Source organism: Cebus imitator, unplaced genomic scaffold (genome assembly GCF_001604975.1).
Source record: "Cebus imitator isolate Cc_AM_T3 unplaced genomic scaffold, Cebus_imitator-1.0 Scaffold402, whole genome shotgun sequence".
In the NCBI taxonomy this organism is placed as follows: domain Eukaryota; kingdom Metazoa; phylum Chordata; class Mammalia; order Primates; family Cebidae; genus Cebus; species Cebus imitator.
The window spans coordinates 81,622-89,479 of NW_016107717.1; the positions used below are offsets into that span (position 1 = coordinate 81,622).

Below are 7,858 nucleotides of genomic sequence, written 5' to 3' on the forward strand. Positions count from 1 at the left end.
GAGACGGGGTTTCACCGTGTTGACCAGGATGGTCTCGATCTCTTGACCTCTTGATCCACCCGCCTCGGCCTCCCAAAGTGCTGGGATTACAGGCTTGAGCCCGGCCCTGGGTAGTTCTTTATTGTAGGATTAAAACAGAAGGAACCTCATTATCATGCTGATTAAAGATTAAAACTGGCCTGTTTGGGAAATTAGGTTATCTCTCTTTCCTGATTTCTCTGACAGCAGTAATAGCAACTCCCTTTCAGTTCTGTGATCATTGACTTCATTGTGATAGTTTACTCTATTGTGTTGGGGCCTTGTAAAAGAGTTTCGTCCAGAGCAATAGCCTCCTGTAATTTTTGTTTTTCAGTGCTCATTAGCTCTATCCAACAAATTTTGATTTATTATTATGTAGATTTGAATATTTATTAATTTCTCTTATGATTTCTTCTTTGACTAGTTACTGGAAGTTTGTTAATTTCCAAATATTTGAGGCTTTTAAAAATCTTTAATTGTTATTAATATATAATTTAATTTTGGCTTTTAAAGAATATACTCTGGAGAATTTCAAACTTTTATAATATATTGGGACTTGTTTTATGTTCCAGCATAAGGTCCATCTTGGCAAATGGTCTCTGTGCACCACAAATAATGTGAATTCTGCAGTGGTGGGGTAAATTGTTCTATAAAGTTTAGTTAGGTTAGGGTGGTTGATAATTTTTAAAAAATCTTCTATATCCTTACTGATTTTTATCTAATTATTAAAAGGGAAATGAATATCCCCACTTCTTTTTATTTTTACATTTGTTTATTTTGTTAGACAGAGTCTTACACTGTCACCCAGACTGGAGTGCAGTGGCATGATCATGACTTGCTGCAGTCTCATCTTTCTGGCTTCATGTGATCCTACTGCCTCAGCCTCCCAAGTAGCTAAAACTACAGGCATGTGCCACCATATTTGCCTAATTTTTTTAGTTTTTATGTTTGTAGAGACAGAGTCTTGCTGTGTTACTCAGGCTGGTCCGGAATTCCCAGCCTTGCCCCACCTGTGTACAGGAGTGCAGTCTGTCCTCCCACCCCCCACCAATTGCCATTGCAGATAGAGCCTTTGTGGGCACAGAGCCAGCCAGCCCTGCCCCCACAGTACGCCACCCTTGTGTTAATGCTATAAGAGAACATCAGATCCTCTGCCACATTGAGCAGTCACCCTGTTTGCAGGGCACAGAGAAGGCTACCAGACTTGCTCTTGCCAGCACCTTACACCTGACTTAACACCACCACCAGTGCAGCTGCACACACAGTTGCCAGCAGGACCACCCCACTGACTCCTCCAGCTGCGTTGCTTCTGCCACTGTGGTGAACACCTGCAGGAAGGCAGACACCCTGGCACCCACTAGCACTCTGCTGCAGCTGCTGTACCTTGCCCCCCACCCCCCACCACTCACAGCACAGTGGATTCCTATCCTCAAGGAGCCAGAGAACAAAGTTGGGAACCAATACAAGACCCCCAGAATAGAGCATGCAGTCCAGAAGTTGGAAGCTGAGCATTGGCCTTCTAAAATTTCCTAGAAATAAAGCCAGTTAGCTGAATGTACCTTATATCACAATCAAACCCCCAAGATCATCAAATAGGATAAAAGGAAAAAAATATGCAAAAGTCAGCAACCTCAAAGATTGAAGGTAGTTAGACCCACCTTCAAGAAGAGAAAGAATCAGTACAAGAACCCTGAAAGGAGCCAGAGTGCCTTCTTTCCTCCAGACAACTGTATTACTTCTCCAGCAAGGGTTCTGAACTGGGCTGAGATGGCAGAAATGACAAAAACAGAATTCAAAATATGGATAGGAACAAAGATCATGGAGTTACAGGAGTACATTGAAACCCAATCCAAGTGATATGGTTTGGATGTGTGTCCCCACCCAAATCTCATGTCAAATTGTAATCCCCAATGTTGTAGGAGGGTCCTGATGGGAGGTGATTAGATGATGGGGGTGGATTTCTCCCATTCTGTTCTCATTATATTGCATTCTCATAAGATATGGTTGTTTAAAAGGGTGTAGCATCTCCCCCTTTCTCTCTTTTTTTTTCTCTCTGGCCATGTAAAATGTGCCTGCTTCCCCTTCAACCTTCTGCTGTGATTGGGAGTTTCCCGAGGGCTCCCCAGCCATGCTTCCTGTACAGTCTGTGGAATCATGAGTGAATTAAATCTCTTTTCCTTATAAGTTACCCAGTCTCCGGTATTCCCGCCTCCCCGCCCCCCAGCATTACTGCTAATTTATTACAAGAGGACTTTAGTTTTTTCTTTTCAACATCCTATTCTACAGCTTCCTTGGCTCTTTTGCCATTATGCCAAAGAGCTGGGGATTGACACAGGCCATGAGGAGACTAGTGAAGGCTTTGAAATTCTTCTCCTCCTCAGTAATGACTTGGGCTTTCTCCTGCTTATAGACATTCCAGAAGGGCATGACCAGTTCTGTCAGCTGGGTGGCCAGTTTGAGTTCTTCAGCAGGACTGTCTCCCTTTTTGGAGGCCAACGGCTTCTTGAGGAAGAGGATGAGTTTGGAATGGTACTCCTTCAGTTGCTGCACATTGGCCTTCAGGGAGTCAGTGGACTTGTTCCACCTCCTTCAATTCACAGAGATGCCAATGGTCCAGGCCACCTTCTTGTGAATACCTGCCACCCTGAGCTCCTCCAAGCTGAAGTGAAGGTGGTGGACACCTTGCTGTGTTACTGTATTGTGTGGGACTACATAATGGGCTGGATGGGTCCTAATGCAGGGTATGGAGCAATGCGGCATGCTTTTGCTTGCTGGGCCTTGCATCTGCAGATCTTCCAGAACAGCTGGTTGAGCCACCTGACCACATGCTACTGCCAGTCCTTCTGGAAGTGGGGCTTCAAGATAATACCATTATGGCTGGGTGCCATGGCTGCCTACAGCCCTCCTGTGCAGGAAAAAAGCCAAACAGAAGGCCAGTCTGAAGTATTTCTTTATAGCAGTATGAGAACGGACGAGTACACAAAGGAAGTGAAAAATCATTATAAACAATGCAGGAGCTGACAGACAAGATAGCCAGTATAGAAAACAATGTAACCAACCTGATAGAGCTGATAACACAATATAAGAATTTTATAATGCAATCACATATATTAATAGCAGAATAGACAAAGTGGAGACAAGAATCTCAGAACTTAAAGAGTAGCCTTCTGAAGTAAGAAAGTCAGACAGAATAGAGAAAAAAGAATGAAAAGGAACCAAAAAAAGCCTCTGAGAAATATGGGATTATGTAAAGAGACCAAATCTATGACTCATTGGTGTCCCTGAAAAAGATGGGGAGAATGGAACCAGCTTGGAAAACATATTTTGGGATATCATTTATGAGAACTTCTCCAGCCTAGCTAGAGAGGTCAACATTCAAATTCAGGAAATGCAGAGAACCTGTTGAAGATATTTCACAAAAGATCACCCTGAAGACACATAAGCATCAGATTCTCCAAGGTCAAAATGAAAGAAAAAAATGTTAAAGACTAGAGAAAAAGGTCAGGTCACCTACAAAGGGAAGCCCATCAGACTAACAGCAGGCCTCTCTGCAGAAAGGTCCCTGCCAGCCAGAAGAGATAGGGGACTAATATTCAATATTATTTTAAAAAGACATTTCCACCAATAATTTTATATCTGGTCAAACTAAGCTTCATAAGCAAAGAAGAAATAAGACCCTTTTCAGAAAAACAAATGCTGAGGGAATTTGTTACGACCAGACCTGCCTTTCAAGAGATCTTGAAAGGAGCACTAAATATCAAAAGGAAAAACTGATACCAGAATATGTTTTTAGGTGTTTACATAAAAATGAGACTTCCTGCTCCTTATTGGACCCCATAATTCTGAACTTAAACCTCATGCATGGGCATATGGAACCCTGCATCTCTTGGTTGACCGCTATCCTGGGTTCCTTAAGAGACAGACTGGAGTCAATGGCAATGGCTAAAGAGGGGTATCCTCAGTGGCTATGGGGCTATGGGGTACCTGAACCCAGATAACTCACCCCTGATACTTGGTGCACCATCTCAGCAGCTGGAGAAAGCACACCAGGACTGTGCCTAAGACTAGGTACTCTACTACTGTGGGCCCTATATTCTCAATCTTCTTAAGGAGAAGACATTCCAATCAATAATTTCATATCTGGTCAAACTAAGCTTCATAAGCAAAGGAGAAATAAAATAATTTTCAGAAAAGCAAATGCTGAGGGAATTTGTCACTGCCAGACCTGCCTTATAAGAGCTCCTGAAAGAAGCACTAAATATGGAATGGAAAGACCATTACTAGGGACTACAGAACAAAAACACACTTAAGTACACAGAGCATTGATAGTATAAAGCAACCATACAAACAGGTCTGCGTAATAACCAACTAATATCATGATGACAGGATGATGATTACCAATACTAGCTTTGAATGTAAATGGGCTAAATAACCCAATTAAAAGACACAGAGTGGCAAGCTAGATAAAGAACTGAGAACCAATGATATGCTGTCTTCAAGAGACCCATCTCACATACAGTGACACACATAGGCTCAAAATAAAGGAATGGAAAAAAATCTGCCAAGCAGATGGAAAACAGAAAAAAAGGAGTTGCAATCTTAATTTCTGACAAAACAGACTTAAACCAACTAAGATAAAAAAAGACAAAGAAGGGCATTACATAATGGTAAAGAGTTCAAAAAGAAGACTTGACTGTCTTAAATATATATGCACCCAACACAGGAGCACCAAGATTCATAAAGCAAATATTTAGAGAACCTCAAAGACACTTATATTCTCATGCAATAATAGTGGGAGACTTCAAAACCCCACTGACAGTATTAGACAGATCATCAAAACAGAAAATTGACAACGATATTTGGGACCTGAACTCAGAACTGGATCAAATGGACCTGACAGACATATACAGAGCTTTCCACACCAAAACAATAGAATATATTTTCTTCTCATTACCACATGGCACATACTCTAAAATCAACCAGACAATCAGACATAAAACAATCCTCAGCAAATGCAAAAGAACTGAAATAATAACAGCCACTTTCTTAAACCACAACACAATAAAATTAGAAATCAAGAATAAGGATATCACTCAAAGCCATACAACTACATGGAAATCAACCTGCTTCTGAATGACTTTTGGGTAAATAATAAAATTAAGGCAGAAATTATGTTCTTTGAAACTGGTGAGAACAACAATATACCAGAATCCCTGGGACACAGCTAACACAATAGTAATAGGGAAATTTATAGCACTAAATTCCTTTACCAAAAAGTTAGAAAAATTTCAATTTAACAACCTAACATCAGAACTAAAAGAAATAGAGAACCAAGAGTAAACTAACCCCAAAACTAGCAGAACACAAAACAACCAAAATAAAAGCTGAACTGAAGGAGATTGAGACATAAAAAGCCATTCAAATGATTCAGTGAATTCAGTTGGTTTTCTTTGAAAAAAATTAATAAAATAGACCACTAGCTAGACTAATAAAGAAGAAAAGAGAGAAGATCCAGATAAACAGAGTTAGAAAGGACAAAGGGGATATTACCACTGACCCCATAAAATACAAATAATCATTAGGGAATATTATGATTCTTCTATACACACAAACTAGAAAATGTAGAAGAGATAAATTCCTGAACATATACACCCTCCCAAGACTGAACCAGGAAGAAATTTAATCCCTGAATACACCAATAATCAGCTTCAAAACTGAACCCACCTACCAGCCAAAAAAAGCCTAGGACCAGATGGATTCACAGCTGTATTCCACCAGATGTATAAAGAAGGGCTGATACCATTCTTTCTGAAACTGTTCGAGAAAATTGAGGAGGAAAGACTCCTCTCTAACTCATTCTCTGAGGCCAGCATCATCCTAAACCTGCCAGAGACACAAGAAAAAGAAAACTTCAGGCCACTATCCTTAAAATTCTCAACAAAATACTGGCATACCAAATTCAGCAGAACATCAAAAAGCTAATCCACCATGATCATGTGGGCTTTATTCCTAGAATGCAAGGTTGGTTCAACATAGGCAAATCAACAAATGTGATTAATCAAATAAATAAAACTAAAGACAAACCCTTGATGATTGTCTTAATAGATGCAGAAAAGGCTTTTAATAAAATTCAACACCCTTTCATGTTAAAAAAAAAAACCTCTCAATAAACTAGGTATTAAAGGAACATATCTCAAAATAATAAGAGCCATCTATCACAAACCCATCGTCAATATCATACTGAATGAGGAAAAGCTGAAAGCATTCCCCATGAAAACCAGAATAAGGCAAGGATGCCCTCTCTAACCACTCCTAATCAACATAGTATTAGAATTCCAGGCAAGAGAAAGAAATAAAATGCATCCATATAGGAAGAGAGGAAGTCAAACTATCTCTGTGTATAGATAACAGATTCTAAATCTAAAAAACCCTATAATCTTGGCACCAAAGTTTCATAAGCTGATAAACAACTTCAGTGAACTCTCAGGATATAAAATCAACATATAAAAATTACTATCATTCCTACACACCAATCATAGCCAAGCCAAAAGCCAAATCGGGAACGCAATCCCATTCACAATTATCATAAAAAGAACAAAATACCTAGGAATACAGAGAACCAGGGAAGTGAAAGATGGCTGCAATGAAAACTGCAAAATACTCAAAGAAATCAGAGATAACACAAACAAATGGAAAACTATTTCATGCTTATGGATAGGAAGAGTCAATATCATTAAAATAGTCATACTACCCAAAGCGATTTATAGACTCAATACTATTCCTATCAAACTACCAATGACATTCTTCAGAGAACTAGAAAAAACTATTTTAAAATTTATATGAAACCAAAAAGGAGTCCACATAACCATGGTAGTCCTAAGCAAAAAGAACAAAGCTGGAAGTATCACTCTATCTAACTTCAAACTATACCACAGGACTACAGTAACCAAAACAGTGTGTAACTGGTACAAAAACAGACACATAGACCAATAAAACAGAACAGAGAGCCCAGAAATAAGGCCACACACACACAACCATGTGATCTTCAACAAAGCTGATAAAAACAAGCAATGGGGGAAAGGAATCCCAATTCAATAAATGATGCTGGGATAACTGGCTAGCCATATGCAGAAAATTGAAACTGGATGACTTCCTCACACCACATACAAAAATTAACTTAAGATAAATTAAAGATTTAAATGTGAAACCCAAAACTATAAAAACCCTGGAAGATCACCTAAACAATACCATTTTGGACATTGGAACAGGCAAAGATTTTATGACAATGACATCAATAGCAATTGCAACTAAAGCAAAAATTGACAAATGGGAATCTAATTAAAGAGTCCTGCACAGAAAAGGAAACTATAAACAAATTTTCAAACAACAAGAAACAGCTCCTTAAAAAAGTGGGTGAAGGACATGAACAGTCACTTTTTTTTTTTTTTTTTTTTTTTTTTTTGAGACAGAGTCTTGCCCTGTTGCCAGGCTAGAGGATAGTGGCACAGTCTTGGCTCACTGCAACCTCCACTTCCTGGGTTCAAGTGATTTTCCTCCCTCAGTCTCCTCAATAGCTGGGACTACAGGTGTGTGCCACCACACCCAGCTAATTTTTTATATTTTTAGTAGAGATGGGATTTCACCATGTTGGCCAGGTTAGTCTTGATCTCTTGACCTTGTGATCCACCCACCTCAGCCTCCCAAGGTGCTGGGATCACAGGCATGAGCCACAGTGCCAGGCCAATAGTCACTTTTCAAAAGAAGACATACATGTGGCCAAGAAGCATATGAAAAAAGTTCAACACCACTAATCATCAGAGAAATGCAAATTAAAATCACA

At 39.5% G+C, this 7,858-nt stretch overlaps 1 pseudogene; it reads right to left on the reverse strand.

Annotated features, from left to right (window-relative positions):
* Positions 1 to 2,203: 2,203 nt before the first annotated feature.
* LOC108289397 lies at positions 2,204 to 2,906 on the reverse strand (annotated as a pseudogene).
* Positions 2,907 to 7,858: the final 4,952 nt, after the last annotated feature.